The sequence below is a fragment of the Phascolarctos cinereus genome, unplaced genomic scaffold (genome assembly GCF_003287225.1).
Source record: "Phascolarctos cinereus isolate Bilbo 61053 unplaced genomic scaffold, phaCin_HiC Scaffold_1;HRSCAF=81, whole genome shotgun sequence".
Classification (NCBI taxonomy): domain Eukaryota; kingdom Metazoa; phylum Chordata; class Mammalia; order Diprotodontia; family Phascolarctidae; genus Phascolarctos; species Phascolarctos cinereus.
This window is the reverse complement of record NW_027555514.1, coordinates 226611434-226629095: the sequence shown is the minus strand read 5'-3', so window position 1 is coordinate 226629095 and position 17662 is coordinate 226611434. Positions and strand designations below refer to the sequence as shown.

The 17662-nt window shown below is 37.5% G+C and overlaps 1 protein-coding gene across 3 annotated transcripts in view; it reads left to right on the top strand.

The window, feature by feature from the left end:
• The window catches only part of TAFA2 (TAFA chemokine like family member 2), a 550698-nt gene that overhangs the window by 263147 nt on the left and 269889 nt on the right, over positions 1–17662 (top strand). For all 3 annotated transcript variants that reach the window (XR_002325239.2, XR_002325240.2, XM_020990164.2), the window contains exon 2: positions 2876–3082. The gene's annotated coding sequence lies outside the window, so the exon portion shown is untranslated. The remainder of the gene's footprint in view (positions 1–2875; positions 3083–17662) is intronic.

Genomic DNA, 17662 nt, shown 5'->3' with positions numbered 1-17662 from the left:
TTAAAAAGCACCTAAATGAAGTATTTCATCTTTGTCTCTGATAAACTTTATTCTACCCCCTCCCCCCGCCCCAGCCTGTAGAGATCCTTTAAATGATGATCCTGTCATCAAATGCATTGATTACCCATCCAACTTTGTTTCCTCTGCCAATTTGATAAATTCATCTTTGATCTCTTTATCCAAGTAATTGATAGAAATGTTAAATAGGACAAGACAAGGGTAAACTCCTACAGCCTACCTAGAGACCCATCTTCAGGCTTATACCAATCCATCAATAAACACTCTTTGTACGTAATTGTCCAGTCAACTATGAAATCACTTCACTTTTCTTCATTTTGTCCACAAGGACAACAGAAGATATACTGTCAAGTTTCTTACTGAAATAAAGCTATTTTAGATCTGTAGTACACTCTTGACCTTTGCCACTATCACCGCCCAGTCTGATAATTCTATCAAAACAAACAATAAGACAACAAGTAGATATAAAATGGAACAGATTTTTCAGTACCTTTACATTATCCTACTCCATTACTGATGATAGTGGAAATGGTTTAGGATGGGGTTCTGAAGTCAGGTTTTAGTATTGCTGGTAATGACTGCTTTCCACATCCAATATAATTGCAGGCTATTATGTGCAAAGGCCATTCTTGCATATTATTGTCTTTCTAATCTATTCTGTTTGGTAGTGGTCAGACCTAGACACATTGTTTAATCACAATGTAATTTTCTAAACTAATTTGCCCAACTTTTTAATATTTATTTTTCATCTCTCATAAATGCCGAAATACTGAATATAATTTTCATAGTATATTGCTGTTATTTTTGTGAGATACTTTATAAGGACTAGTATTTAAAAAGATAATATCTCTTTTTTCAAAGTCTTTTGTGACAAGTCCAACCTCTGCAAATAGTGGATGTAATTGTTTATCAGAGATAGTGCAACAGTGCCAAATATTGAACAGAGTTATAAGTTAAGGGCAAACTAAAGATTGGTCATAGGGAGAGGGGAACCATTGGTAAATTCATGAATTGTTTTTCTATTTTAGTATATACCTCCTTTGCCCCACTTTGAATAAGAACGTGTACTTGACTTGACTGAGGCTGTTAGTAAATTTGAAATAGTAAATTAGTAAGTTAGTAAATTGAAATTTGCATACATTTCCACAGACAGGGTTGAATTTTGCAACATTCAGCCAGACTCAGAAAATTTTGTGCACTACCAATCTGGTCAATACAGAAGACCTTCCATAAGTAAACAATTGGTTTTGAGAACAGAAAAGAAAAAAGAAGCATTTCAGCCATTTATTCGACAAAATTGTCAGGAATCTAATTTGCACAAAACACTTTCCTAGCTTCTGTAGGTGATACAAATGAATTAGATATTTCTGTCCTCAAGAAGCTTGGAATTTATTTGAGTAGATAAAACATATACAACTGAAATAGCCAGAGAACAAAAGCAAATATGTGATAAAGTGTTATAAAGTATAAATTCTGTGCTTAAGGAAGACAAGATAAGAGTGCTCAGTAGAGAAGAAGGAATAAAAGACAGAGGTGGGTAGATCAGGTGAAGAAGGACTTTCCAAGAAATACAGGAAATAGTAACATCATGAATAAAGACATGGAACAGAGTAATATGGATGTGGATAATGTCAAGGAGACAGGTCTGATGGGAGAAATAAGGCCTTTCTGGGATATAACATGGGATGAAGTTGCATATGTTTACATCGGGCTGGGTTTGGGAGAGAAGCAATGTATGTAATTAAAAGGATTTGAATGCTAGCTCAAGGCCAAGGTTTCTAGCATAGAAAGGTGCAAAGAAAATAGTAAATAATCAGCAATTGTGTGTAAGATTTCTGTAAATTAAAAATCCAACATATTCTCTCCTTCATAATATCAGAGAGCATGGTTTATAGTCTATATTGCTATGCCTATCAATTAGAGGTAGTTAAAAAACAGGTAACTCCCACAACCCCCAATACATAATAAAACCCAGAATCTTTTATGCTTAATGTTTATAGAGGGTTTTTTTTTTAAATTTTAAGTTTTGGATTGGACCAGGAATATCACTACTACTAACTATAACTACCACTAGTATTACTACTACTACTAACTGCTAAGTACTATTGGTATCTCCTAATTACTAACACTATTACTAATTACCAATTACTAGTAATTATTAACTACTGCTAATTACCAACTACTACTATGAATTATTATGTACTATTGGTACTATTACTACAACTATCACTATTACCATCCTTCCCTCTACTACTGTTGTTTATAGCTGACGTTTATGTAGCAACTTAAGGTTTCCAAAGCACTTTATGTTGGCTTGCTTGTTTAGATACCAGTTCTTAATAGTGACCGCTATAAATTCTTGGATAGGAAAAAGTAATGGGGAAAATAGTGTTTATGAACAATCACCCTAGTAACTATATGCAAAATACAATGCATATGATGAGTGTACAGACCATAGGAAGACCACTAAGTAGGCAGTTATAGTAATCTTTCCTGTAATAACCTTATTTTACCTCTTATGGGTTTTTTAGCCATACCTGTGATTTTATTGGTCCAAGGAAACATCCTCACCAGTGCATATCAGTAACTGCTCTGGCTTTTACATTCTTACAGAATTGCCCGGGCCTCTGAGAATGACTTGCCCATGATATACAACCAGTGTGTATTAGAGAAACGGTTTGAACTCAGGGCTTTCTCGTCTTTGAGGCCAGCTCTGCATCCACTATACCCCTCACCCCCAGTTTAATGAATCAATTCTCCGAGACTCCCCAAATTAGCATAAGCTGTCTCATTTATCTAGGTCTGGTAAACTTAAGATTAAAAAAAATTTTTTTTTCTTTTTTCCATTTTTTTTAAGGGTCAACATTGTGGAAGTGGCTATTTAAGAAGAGTAGCATCTCAGGTCCTAGCATCTCAAAGGTGCTTGGAAAATAGCTCCTTCTTGGAAAATTACCAACACTTACACATAGGATTTCTGTGGTTAAAAAAGTCCACCAAGTTCTCCTCTTTCTACCAGCAGAGGGCATGTTTCACAGCCCTGTCTCTTTATGCCCATCGACTAAAGGTAAGAAAAAAAAGGATCTGAATGTTTTATGTCCTGCATGCATAAAGGCATAAAGTAATTATTGTTGTGTTGATGATGATTATGTTATTTAATAAGCACATAATCTTCAGCTGGAAAGGAAACAATCAAAATTAGTCACCTTCTTGTCTTTATGGAGGACCTAGGACTATAAACCATCACAGATAGATTAGAAACTATTTAGTTTGAATAAGAGGTGTATTTTAAAATTTCTCTTGGAGTCTGTTTATAGTAGAGGAAGATGAAATAAATGTACTTTATTTTAAGAAAACATGATTTTGGAAGTTTTGTGGCTTAGAAAATCAATAAGCTGAGATAACTTCATCAAAGGAAGAAATGGATTAATTAATTTAAGAAGCATTAATGTTATTTACTGGGAACTGTGGTAGGTGTTGCAGATACAAATATAAAAGTAAGGCAGTCCCTGCCCTAAAGAAGCTTGCATTCAAATAGGAGGAGCTAACAACACAAATAAGGTTAGTAGCCAGAGAGGAGAGCTTTGGTCTGGGTTAGGGGGAGGGATGGTGTCACAGGAATTGGTGAGTGGAGGTGAAGGGTAATCCATAGTCATGTCCTTTCTAGTAGAAACGGTAATATTGATTTGCCATTATTTTGAGGGCAGGGGCTAGAAAGGGCCAGGGGAGAGAAGCATGCATGTATTTTCAGGGCAAATGGCGATATGTCCCAGGTGGATGGATCTGAAGAATGGTCTGGGGTTGGCTGGATATTGGTTGGTTGGTTGGTTTTGTTGTTCTTCATTCTTGAAGGAAACCAAAATGACATCATTGTGTTAGAGTCAAATTACAGTGTGTCTGACTGTGGCTGATTAGACCAATATGAGTTCCGAATGCTCTTTCACAGGTTGGGCGCAAATAGTCCATGAGAACATTTGCACATCTCTTGTTTCTCTTGAGCTACTGCAATTCCATTTTGCTGATACAGCCCTGTGCCTTCTTTGATGTGGGCACTCCATGCTGGGTGGTCCTGTGGCAGTGTCTCCCATGTCATGCAATCAATTCTAAAATTCTTTAGAGAGACCTTGAGAGTGTCTTTGTATCACTTCTTTTGCGGGCACCTTCATTGAATAAGTTTTCCATAAAATAGTCTTTTAGGCAATCCTATGTTTGGCATTGGAACAACATGGCCAGCCCATTGGACATTAGTCCCAGCACCTCGAAATTGTGATGCGCAGCTAGCGCTCAAATGAATTTGACAAGCCTTCTTTCAGTCAAAGATAAGGTTTATTAAAGATTTGCCATATTGTCCAGACTCTTAAGGAATCTGAACATTTGTGCTGCTTGTTTTGACAAGCTGGCTAGATTGAATATCTGAGCAGATTTTAAGAAGCTGAGCAACTTCATGGAGGCCAAATGGATCTTGTATACAGAAAGACTATGGGAGGGATCTAGAAGTGGCCAAGTAGTCTGAGATGACTGGAGGAGGGGTCTGGGAGAAGGGATTTAGGGAGGATCTTTATGGGAGTGACTGGGAGGTGGGAAGCCATGGACAGGGACGAGGACCAAGAGAATGAGGTCTAATAGGATTAAGCGTGGGAAGTAGGGAGGAGCCATCTAGAGACAACAGACAATGGAGGGCTGAGCTAGGTTAAGGGTAACAGAATTTGGGAGATAGGGCATAGGTGATAATGAAAGGCCAATTGAGGGGATTATAGCCTCAGGGCCAGAGAATTGATCAAGTGGGGAAATTCAAGGAAAGTTCAAGGGGCGGGGGTGCGGGTTTCCAGAGCCCTTACTCCATCATTTGAATGCTTGGTAGTTCAGCTCTGGAAAAGACCTCAGTGTCAGGTACCTTATCCTGCCAGGTGATCTTCAGAATCTTCCTAAGACAATTCAAATGGAAGCGATTCAGGTTCCTGGCATGGCACTGGTCGACTGTCCAGGTTTCACAGGCATACAACAATGAGGTCAGCACAATGGCTCTTGTAGACCTTCAGTTTGGTAGACAGTCTAATATCTCTTCCCTCCCATCCTTCAGAGCTTCCCAAACACTGAGCTAGGCTAGATATAAAGTTAGCTGTGGTTATACACATTTACTAATCAGGTCATTGCAGCCCCAGGGTAGATCTTTGCAGAAGATCCTTCTGTGAATATCCAAAATATTCCTTTAAATGATGAACTTCCCAATGCCTTTAAAATGAGCTTTATTTTACAAAAATTCATTAGATTTTTAAGAAAGTCAATCAACAGGCATCTACCAAACATTTCATTACAGTCAGGCACCACTCTAAGCTTTGGGTACCCAAAAACTTAAAAAAACAAATCAAAACAAAATCCCCAAATATCACCTATCCTGCTTCAAGGAATTTACATTACAATGGGGAATAAACATATATATGTAAATATATATATATAAATATCTGCCTTGTAAATGAAAGACAGTCTTAGAAGAGAACGACTAGCAGTAAGGGTGTAGGAAACATTTGTAAAGTGCCATAAGTTTGGCAAAGCATTTTTATATGTGTTTTCTTATTTGATCCTCACATAGGTAAGGTAGTGGCTATTATTATTCTCATTCTAAGACTGAGAGAGTTAAATGACTTGTCCAGGGCCACACAGCTAGTAAGTGTTTGAGGTAGGATTTGAAACTAGCATGCCTTAGATTTCAAGAAAATATTGCAGAAAGGAAGGCATACCTCTCTTTAACACTGCTTGGGAAAGAAGAGAAAAGCAAAGAATAAATGGAGAAAACAGAAATTTAAAAATCACCAATAGATCAGCCAGTAAACCTGAGAATAATGGGGTGGGGTACTTACATTTCTGAGCCTTGATTTCCTCGTCTGTAAAATGGGAATAATTACCTCACAGAGTTCTGAAAATACTTGACAGACCTTTAAATGTTCCATAAATGTGTCATTATTACTTTCATTACTTTCATTATTAAGTAACATTTATAATGAGTCAATATTGTTTCTATGGGAGAATGTTTTCTGAATTCTGAATAACCAACGAACAAATTAAGTTTTGGAACACAACCTGTTTTCAAGCTGAAGATTGCCTATAGTTGCTAAATACCAAAAGGCTAGCATATGAGGTTTCTGTCTGTATCAAGTTGTTAGACCTGGGGTTTTAAAATCTGTCAAGTCATATTGCCTTTTAAGCTGTATTAAAAAGATGAAGTCTTGAGCCTGAAGTTGGCTCTTCAACCCTGGCTTTCCTGGTTTTAAGGCCAACTCTCTACATACCACATTGTGATTCTTCTCATATCTTCATTCATTGAAGCATTTATTAAGTACCTACTGTGTGCTAAGCACTGCGTTAAACTCTGGGGATGCAAAGAAAAGCAAAAGATAGTTCTGGCTGTCCAGGAGCTGATATTCTAATGCAAGAGACAACATTATTTTAATGCACAAGCAAGCTATGTATAGGATTAATTAGAGGCCGCAATTTTAGAAGCATCTGGTAGTGTTTGGGAAAACCACTTTACCTAGATCCAGGAATATCTGAGTTCAAATCCAGCCTGTGATACTTACTAGCTGGGCAAGTCATTTAACTTTTGTTTGCCTTAATTTCTTCAACTGGAAAATGAAGATAACAATACCTCACAGAGTTGTGGCAAGGATCAAATAAGACAATATCTGTAAAAATCACTTAACAAAATGCTTGGCACATAGTAGGTACTTAATGAATGCTTGTTCCCTTCACTTCTTTTTTCCTTCCCACTGAATTGGAGAAAAACAAAAGAGGGAGGGCACTAGCAATAAGAGGAAGAGAAAAAGCTTATCTCAGAACATGGGATTTTAGCTAGAATTTGAAGGAAGTCAGGGAAGCTAGGAGGCAGAGATGAAGATGGAGAGTATTTATTCTAGGCATGGAGGACAGCCAGTGAAAGTGCCTGGAGTCTGGAGGAGTGTTTTGTGCAAGGTACAGCAGGGAGGCCAGTGTCATTTGGATTACAATGAATGTAGGAGAGAGTAAGGAGGAAGATAGGAAAGATAGGAGAGGGTCAGGTTGTGAAGAGATGTGAATGCCAGACAGAGGATTTGGGGTTTGGTTCTGGAGGTGATAGTGAGCCACTGAAGTTTATAGAGTAGGAGAGTGACAAGGTTAGCTCTGCACTTCAGGAAGATTTATTTGTCAGTTGAGTGGTGGATGGACTGGAGTGGGGAGAGACTTGAGGTAGGGAAAGTAACTAACCAACTCCATGTGAGATAACTACCAATACTAATGGATAGCAGTCATTGCTTTACAACTCAACAACTCAGAGTGCTTGGGGGAATTGCCAATTTTAATGATTTGTCCATGAGTAGTGAGTACATATTTATTAGACTTGAATCCAAGCATTCTTGACTCTGAGGCTGGCTCTCTATGCACTATGCTTGCTCTAGACAATAGTCTTCCTGAAGTTTTATAGATGGAGAAAACCTTTCAGGGATGGCTTCATAACAGAGGTAGACCCAGAAGGATGGGTAGAAATTGAGTGGGAAGAAAGAAAATGGGATCATAGGATTTACAGCTAGAAGGCACCTTGGAAATTATTGTAGTCCAACTCCCTTATTTTGCGGACGAGATTCATTCATTTCAATTTAGAAAACATTTAATTAAGTACCTTTTATGAGCATACTTTACTAGGCACTCAGGATTCCCATAAGGAGATTAGTTCTACTGGGATGCTCTCCTTTCTTCTTTCCATCTCCGGGCTTCCAGGCATCCTTCAATCCCAGCTGAAAATCTCACCTTCCTCTAGAAGCCTTTCCCAATCTCTCTTAATTTTCATGCCTTCCCCCAGATCGTTATTTCCTACTTATCCTATATATAGCTTGTTTATACATAGTTCTTTGCATGTTATCTCCCCTATTAGATTGTGAACTTCTCAAAGCCAGGCACTGTCTTTTGCCTTTCCTTGTAGCCCCAGAACTTAGCACAGTGACTGATACATAATGGGTGCTTAATAAACACTTACTGACTTACTAATATCATTACTTATTCACATAAGCAAATTCAAAGGAATGTGGTGGTAGGAAGCATTATGTGACACCAGATGCTCAGAAAAATGAAGTGATTTGCCTAAGGCCATACAGGTAGTAAATAATAGAACAGGGCTTTGAACCCAGGCTCTATGATGATAAATACAATACTCTTTCCACTATACCATCTTCTAAGGTAGGCGGGACTATGTGAGCCGAAACATAGCGAAGAGAAACTTAAGGCTTTTAATGTCAGTTCATAGTCTAGGTTAGCTGCAGTAGAGGGATGCTATATGGAAAGAGTGGGAGATAACATTGGAAAGACAGGTTGTGTGGCCAGAGGAACCCACTGGATTGGTTAATGAGCAGTTGAAATGTGACAGTGAAGGAAATACAACCCCCCATTTAATACCCCCATCCCAAGAAGGCCAAGTGGCTGAAAGGCAGAATTTTGTGGAGTTGAATTTTTGATGAGTCATCTGTTATGGTAATTGCACAACAATTGCATTTTGGTTCTCTTTTGATTCTGTTGCAGTTAAAACCACCTCTGAATAACATTCTTCCTGGATACCTGCTGTAAATTATGGAGTAGTAAATTTGTACAGAGAAACAACAGATGTGTGAGGTCTCTTCTTGCTGTCTCAGTCAGTAGCTATTCTCCCTCTGAGATGGAAAAAATATATATATGCAGGGAAAACAAATTGGAGAATTATAGTTACTACTATTCATATATTGTACTCAAAAAATGTCTGCTTCCTAGTAATTTCAACGTACAGGCTCATGGGTTGCATTCCATTCAGTTCTTTTTTTTTTTTTTTAGAATTTAATACATGCAGAAAGCACTGTTTAGGAACTGAGGGAAGATAGAGTTGAGGTAAGACTGCTCTTGTTCTCTGCCCAAGTTAAGGGAGATGGAGGAGACAGAGAAAGTCAGAAGGAGATGGAATTGGTGGATTTGGAGAGAGGAGGATTCAAGACTTACTATGAAACTTTTTTTTTTTAATCTTCCAACTAATACAGGAACCACTGAATCTCAGAATTGGAAGGAACTAGAGGAAGGAAATAGAGAGGATATCTCAAAAATCTCAAGATTTTTCATTTTGCAAATGAGAAAATTAAGACTCAGGAAGTCTTGCCCAAAGTTACACAAATTACTAGCAAAAGTAGCTGATGACATTGGAAATAACATTCTGATTTCTTAACCTGTAGTCCATTTTCTTCCTTCTATAGCATACTACCCCTGTCATTCTTATGTGCTTTGTACTTACCTCCTCCATTTGTACTTAAAATTACATGGTAAGTAATGAGCATTTCTATAGCCTTTTAAAGTTTGCAAAATGCTTTACAGATGTTATCTCATTTGATCCTCACAAAAACTCTGGGAAGTAGGTGCTATTATTATTCTCATTTTACAGATGAGGAAACTGAGGCAGATAAGTGACTTGCCCAGGGTTACATAGCTAGTAAGCATCTAAGACTAGATTTGAACCCAAGCTTTTAGACTTCAAATCCAATGTTATCCACTGTACTGCCTAGCTGCTAGTATTACTAATAAATGCTAGCCATTATTAGTAAGCATTTGATACATGTTTATTAAATTGAATTGCAATATTACTAGAGAAATCCAAATTTATTAAGTTCTTTCCTAAGGGTTGTCAAGAGATTAGTAGGGAAGAGAGTGGCTGAGAAATAATGATATTGACCCTAATGATTTTATTTTGGTTTGGCTGCTGCTATCAAGGCATTTTAAATCTAGAAGCTTGGAAGACCATCAGATAACACATGATTATGGAATATTACAGTACAGCATACAACTGTGTGACAAATTGCAAGCTGAATGATATTGAGGTTCATTTGAGAACAGGATGACCTAGAGCAGTCAAGGGGGTCTTCTTGGAGGAGGTGGCACTCGAGCTGGACTTCAAAGGTATGTTTAATAAGTTTTGAGAAAGTGTATAGGAAAGTGGAGAGGGTGTTCTTGATGAGGAGAAGCATGAGCACAAGCAGAGGGGCTGGATGACCACCGCAAGGTCTATGGGTGAGAATTGCCTGACCAGAAGTAGTGGCAGTGGGAAGTCAGGTAGGATGGAGCACAGGTCAAGAATACCAACACTCTTGGAAACTAGGCAGAGGAGTGGCCTTTTAGTAGAGACTTTGGCTTTTACTGTAAACTTCTTAAAGTTAGGGACTATATATTTTTCCTCTATAGGCAGGTAGGTGGAATAGTAAATAGAGTGTTGAGCTGGAGTCAGGAACACCTGAGTTCAAATCCAGTCGCAGGTACTTACTAGCTCTATGACCTCAGGCAAGTCATAATCTCTGATGCCTCAGGTTCCTCTTCTGTAAAATGGGAATAATAATAAGACCTGCCCCCAGGTTTTTTGTGCGGATCAAATGAGATGATATTTGTAAAGCACTTAACACAATGCCTGGCACATAGTAAGTACTATATAAATGTTAATTTTCTTTTCCTTGTTCTTCTTGTTCTCCTCCCCTTTCTCCTCCTTCTTCTTCTTCATCTCTTCTCCTCTTTCTCCTTTCTTTGACCTTTTCTTCCTCCTTCTCCTCCTCCCTTTCCTTCTCCTTCATCTCCTGTTCCTCCTTCCCTTCCTTCCTCTCCCTATAATTCCTTTTCTTCCTCCCTCCTTCTCTTCCTCCCCCTCCCCATATTCCTTTTCCTCCCTCTCCTTCTCTTCCTCTACCCTTTCCTTTTCCTTCCTTTTCTCTTTTTCCTCTTCCTTCCCAACTTTCCTCTTACTCCCCATCTCCCTCCTTCCTCCTTCTCTTCTTTCTTCACTTTCTAATATATGACCTTGGGAAAATCCTTTCAGCAACCCATGTTTCAGTTTTCTTACCTGGAAAAAAAAGTCTGGCCTAGATGATCTCCAAGGTCCCTGCTGTTCCTACTTAGTTGTTAGGGGGATAATCACAGTCAAGTGTTTTGAAAAGTAAATGCACCGTATAAATGAAGGCTATTACACATGCCTGATTACAGCTGGGCAAATATATGCTTAAAGTTGTTACTAGAGTTGGAGAGAATGGCCTTAAAACTTGTTCTGTCAAAGGAATTTGAACAAGCTTTTAAAGAGGGGTATAGGTTGGTTGGGAGGCATATCCGATAGATCTCCTGGCCAACCTGGAGAATACAGATGATATTATATACATCTTTCTACTTGTATTCAGGCCCTATGGGGGTGTGTGTGGCACGGGGCATTCTTATTTAAAATACAATTTCTCAAATTATAATAATATGATATTTAAGACCTATGTAACTAGTTGGTTCAGTAACTGGGCCCTTGTATTTTCAGAGAGCAGGTCAGCATTTGGCTGTTCCACTGGGAAAAAATCTACAACCTCACAGCTGAGAGATTTGGCAGGAACAGAAATGTCACTCACACCTTCCATGGTTTTAGTGTACAAGCAGAACTAGTTGAATAGTGCGTGCGTGTGTGTGTGTGTGTGTGTGTGTTTTCTGCAAAGAGGAGCAGCCAAATATTGTAAAATTCCTTTCAATTTTGAAACTGTGTGAGTCTATATGTTATCTCATTTTGTTGGTTGAAATGTTGAGACCATAGTAAACTGATGTCTTGAATGACAATTGCTGCCAATATCTGTCTGTCTGTCTATCTATCTATGTATCTATGTATCTATCTATCTATCATCTATCTATCTATTTTTAAAGAAAAGAGTTCTCTAAGCTATATCCTTTGAAGTTATGTTTTCGCCAATTATTTCCCCATTTTATAATATTTAGTCAATGGAGATGTTGTTCTTTCTCATTTATAAAATGAAGAGATTAGACTTAGTAATCTCTAAAGTACCTTCCCTCTTAAAAATTGCATAATTACATGATTCTAAGCATTAGGTTCCATTTCCACTTCAAATCAAACTCCTTTAGGGTTTAAAGGTACCTCAGATGACACCAAATTCAATATGTACTCAAGCCAGAACCCACTCTATGGCATCTCTGGCCAGTGTCCATTTAAGAACTCGAGTGATGGGAGCCTTATTGTCCCTGGAAGCAGGACAAATTGGTAGGAAGTTTTTCTGTATATTGTTTGCCTTTCTATGGCTCATATTTCTTGTTCTCTCCTTTGAAGCAGGAAAGCTTATCTGTTCTCTTTCAACATCTCAGTTCTTCAAATACTTGAAAGCAGCTATCATATCCTTCCTAAGTTCTTTTAGACAGCCATTTTCTGGCACAATTTTGAATCTTTTTGGCATCCTGATTATTCTCCTCCAGATACACCACAGCTTGCTAAAGTCCTTCCTAAAATGTAGTAGTGAGGACTGTACGTACTATACCATGTGTTCCAAGAATGGCAGAATACAGGTGTACCATAACTTTTGTTGTTTTGGCCACTATGCTTCTATTAATGTGGCCTACACTACTGGCCACTTTTGGTTGTTACATTGCACAATTGACTCATATTGAGCCTGAGATCTAATAAAATCCCTTTTTTTTCCCACATGAAATATAATTCAATAATTCCTTCCCTACTCTGCACCAGTACAATTTATTTTTGCACTCAAATGTAGGATTTTATCCCTATTAATTAAATTTTTCCTTGTAAGATTTGGCTCATTTTCTAGGCAAACTACAAACATGGTACTATGTTACATGGTACACAGGCCAAATCCAGTCTACTGCCTGTTTTCCTATGGTATTTACAATTTTTAGAATGAAAAAAATATAGAAATAATTCTTGGCTTGAGGAGCATAGAAAAGCAGGAGGTATGCCTGTGGGCCATAGTTTGCTGACCTTTGTTTTGGGCTACAGAGATCTGTTTGGATTTTGATTCTGGCATCCATCATGGCATCTAGCTCCTCCAGTTTTTTTCCCCTTCTGCATATTTGATTAGTATGCCATCTTTGTTGTCATCCAAGTCACTTAGGAAAATATTGAATAAAATAGGGCCATGGATCTAGCTCCCATGAGGGTCCACTAGAGAGTTCCTTCTAGTTTCACATTGATTTGTTAATCATGAGTCTTTGGGTTTGATTGCTCAACCAGCTCTGAGTCTACCTAATGCTTGTTATCTTGCTCATATTTCCCCTCTATTTTCTCTTTACTTCTCATGAATTCTAAGTTTTCATTTTCAGTTCTTCCCAAATTTCCATCATTTCTAATTTAGCAACCAGTTCTTTCCTATTGGGAAAAGATGGGTTGACAATGACATCTCTACTTATTGTTCTGTCCCATATTTTGAAGAATGACATTGTCATTATCAAGGTTATTTAAGAATTTGTCAATAACTTTGCTTTTAAACATGGTAAATACTGGATATCTGAATAATCAAATTCCCTCATCACTACTTTATCCTTTCTCTGTGGTAGCTTTTGAGATCTGATTCTGGAATTCATTATCTATTTCCTCCTGTTTGAGTAATATATACAATATTCCCCTCATGGTATAATTTGTTTCTCCCTCTGAAGATACCAAATGCTGTCCAGCTTGCTTCCTTCCCTCTGGTTTGTGGATTTCCTTTTTCCCATTTATTTTAGAGCTGCTCTAAGAATTTTCTTATTGGTATGATTTTCGACTATAAAGGTTGCTTCCCTTTTCTCTTAAAAAGAGTCTTTTCTGATCTAATTTATCTTCAAAACAGAAGGTATTTTTACATATCCCAAATCTTTTCTCTCATAAAGGTAATGTTGCAGATCACTTTTCTTTTTCCTCCATTTGCCTCAGTTATAGAATCTTATGAATTTCTCATCTCTAAAATTATGTTTGATTTGCTTTAATTTTTTTTTCACAAAAAGTTTGCCTTTTGTTTTTTATATCATTATTGTTTTCAGATATGTCCCTCTCCTTTGTTCCCCTCCTGCCCCCATTTCTCCCATGAACTTTCCCTTGGTGGAAAAAAAATTAAGACCAATGGATACATTAATTTTGACAATATACGTAACATTTTATATCCATCATCCCTTACCTTTCTGACAAATGAAAGGAGAAATATTTTTTCATCTTTTTTTTTTCCTGGGCCAAGACAGGTCATTATAATTGCAGTTTTCTGATGCTTTGTTGTTCTTTTAATTTGAGAACATCTGTACCTTTAGACTTATGTATTGTCTATTTCTGTATCATAGGCTACATATTGTTCTCCTGAGGGGAGGGATATTGGTGATTCTTAGAGAGTGATTCAATGGAAATATGCAATGAGAGATTCCAAAGTCTGTTATTTATCAAGAACCTTCAATATTTTCTAGAAATGAGCCTGAGGATTCCAACCCAGACAAATAATCTTTGTCCACAGTGTCTAATAGGTCAATTCCAAATCAAGAGGTGTATTCTGTGAAGGAAGACATACTTTTCTTTTTGGGTTAAGTAGGAGCAGGGGGAATCGTAATGTACTGATCCACTTAGGAAATTTTAATTAATTAGAACAGTTTAGGAAACTTGACAGCCAGCTGTCCAGATTTCTAATGGAATTCTATTAGACATCCTTTTAAATTTCTGTGTGCATTGACTTCCCATGTAAATAAATTTCATCCCCTCACCCCCAAGTACACATTCGATCTGGAATGGGTGGGTGGGGGAGTAAGGGTTGTTTATCAGAGTCAGCCTACCCAGAAACATTGGCAATGGGTATCTTTTGGGTGTTTAACACCATGATCATAACAGGACAAAATACAGAACTAAGTTGGCTCAGCTATGGTTGAGATAGATCAACCAGATTGTTACATAGAGCACAGTGAGTAGCAGGGAACCTGGGGCAAGGGTAAAGGCTCCTTTGGTTGATCTAAGAGAAGTTGGTTTCTTAGGAAACTAAAATTTAAGGTATGACAGCCTGAGGCAGGAATCCCTTACAAATTGTGTCTATACCACACTGAAGTATCTAGATAAAGAATAAAAATGCAGTTGTTGGGATGGCTTCATCTATTAGATACTCTGGAAATGTCTGGATGTTTATTTTCCATTGATTACTTTGGTATCACAACAAACTTAGTCTGGGTATAGATGTAGAAATATCTCTTGGATACTTGTTTCTTTCTACTTACATCAGTGAATCAGTCAAAAAATATTAACTGAATGTTCATGATATGTCCACTACTTTAAATGACTTGTCTTGGAAGCATCTCTTATTCCTGGAAGTATCTATAATTTTGTTATTCGTTGCTTATTGTCTGTGTAACGTACAAGCAAGAATCAACATAATTTTTTAATTATCCCAGGTCCGTTGAAGGTTATGCATTAAAGTGATGTAAATGTCTAATTTTTACCCAATTTTTCAATGCTAATGGAATTTGTTTTGTAATATTCCTCATGGAAATTTTAGGTAACACATTGCAATAGTAGCAAATTATATGTGTACAGTATGTGGATGTTAAGATAAGGAACTATATCTTCCCTTCAAAAAGTGAGCAAACAGTACTTTTGGGTGTATCAATACAGTCTAAAGCAGTACTTAAAGAATCAAATAAAACCAATTTTGAGCCATATGCATTTTAGACACATCTTTCTAATGTTGCAGTTATTTTGGTCTGGAGTGTTTTTTTTTAACTGCCCAAATTTTTACTTTCTTACCAAATTGTCATCATGCTATAAGTGGTATTGAATATAACTGTAAACTTCTTAAGGAGAAGGACCTTGTTTATCTCTATGTCTCCCTTAACACTTTAGACAATGTCTCATGTATCAGCTAACCCTTAATAAAAGCTTGTTGAATGAATAAATACATGTCTAGCACTCTACAATTGGAAGGGGATGGTGGTAAAATTTCCCCTGGTAGACTGAAAATGCATAATAACAATTTAAAGCAGAGGTGTAAAACAGGTCTTCCAGTCTCATGCTGCCCCCAAACAATCTGGAATGCTTTCTGACCAGATTTTTGTGTAATTAGGAAACATTTAACAAAATAAATAAAAATACAATAGAGCAGAGACAATGTTAATATGTGGTTTTCTAAGTCAATATGTGACTGGAAGTTATCTTTATGTGTGATTTAGTGATCACCATTTCTATTTGAGTTTGATATCACTGATTTAAAGCATCATTTCTTCAACTTTATTGTTTTACCTGACTTTTTAGCCACCAAAATTTGATTAAATGCTACTGTTCTTCCATGGATTCAGCAACAGTAAGAGTAGCAATGGTTTATCTAGGATATTTTGATTGCATCCTTCATAAATTATCTTGATCTTTTTAATGACCTGGACAGCCATAAACCGGCCAGGAGTTGAATCAAGTATTCACTTTCCTGTCCTATATCAGCATGTTATGTAGTGATACACATGTTGTAGACAACTGAAAAATATTCCAGGCAGGCTTGAGTGACCTGGCATCACCCCATTTTCATTGCTCCTTCATGACACCAAATGACTTTCTGTTTCCGCTGCTAGGAAACACCAGTAACAAGTTCAGTTTGCATTTGCCTTTTGCCAGGGAACATTTATGAAATGTAATACAATTGACAATGTGGAAGAACACAAATGGTCTGATGAATTTGTGGTTAATGTGTTTAGTATTTATATTTGTTGTTCCTATGTAGGCGTGATAGCATTAGAAAACCATAGAAATGCAGATGCAAAAAGAACACTCCTGAGAATCAGGAGATCTAGATTCTAGCTCCCTTAACAAACTATGTTAGCCTGGGTAGCTTTTCTGTATCTCAGTTTTCCATTTGTAAAATTGGGGTGGGGGTTAGACTATAAGATCTTAAAGATCCTGCCCATCTCCAAGATTCTATGTCCATAGGTGGTTAGATTTCTTTTTGTACTTATCCTCCCGCTAACCTAATCTTCTCATTCCAGGATAAGAGAACATACTTCATTGTCCTATGAATTCATTACAAAGAAATTTAGGATTTTCCAAGTGGACATTTAAATAATTTTAGGTTTAGCTGAAGTGAACTCCAGATATTTGAGAGTAGAAGTCTCTTTTCACAACAGAGACTGTGAGGATGGATGTTACCAAAATTAAACATTAGTGTGGGTTTCAGGTTCTTTCACTGTCCATTTATTCTTCTTGACTTGATAAGTAGAACTCTTTTGGTGTTAAGCACCTGAAAAAAAACCCCAGCACAGGGTACTTTGTACAATATAGTAACATCTCACTTATCTGGTATCTTCAGGGAATGAGGCGTTTTTTATTCATGGATCTTCCAGATAATTGATGCTTTGCTCCTTTGGGTGCCAACATTTTAAAGGTGGCTCTTTTCTCTTTCTTTGATGAAAATCTTTCTTAAATGTATCACACACACACACACACCTCTGCCATTTTAAAGGAGAGAATAATCTTCTTTAACAAAGCATAGCTCCCCTTTCCTTGATGACTCAGGGCTATCATTAAAACACCCGGGATTGGTTGGCACTGCCACATCAGTTCATGCTTTTGAGGTTTTCTGTCTTCTCTGTCTACACCATGTCATTAATGGTCCCTTCTGTTGTCATTGTGACTTAATCAAATTCGTTGTTGTTGTTTGTCCTTCATTCTCAAAGAGGATCATGATACCAGGAAAGAGATGTCATGGCTTGTGAGTGAATTGGATTTAAGTGAGGGAGAGCTATGCAAAGTCACCAGCCTCACTTTCTCCTCCGGAGCCATCTGGGCCCAATGGTAACATATAGATCAGGACAACTGGAGATGGCCCAGCATGCAGTGGGGGACATTGGTCTTTTCAAGCTAAGGTCTTTA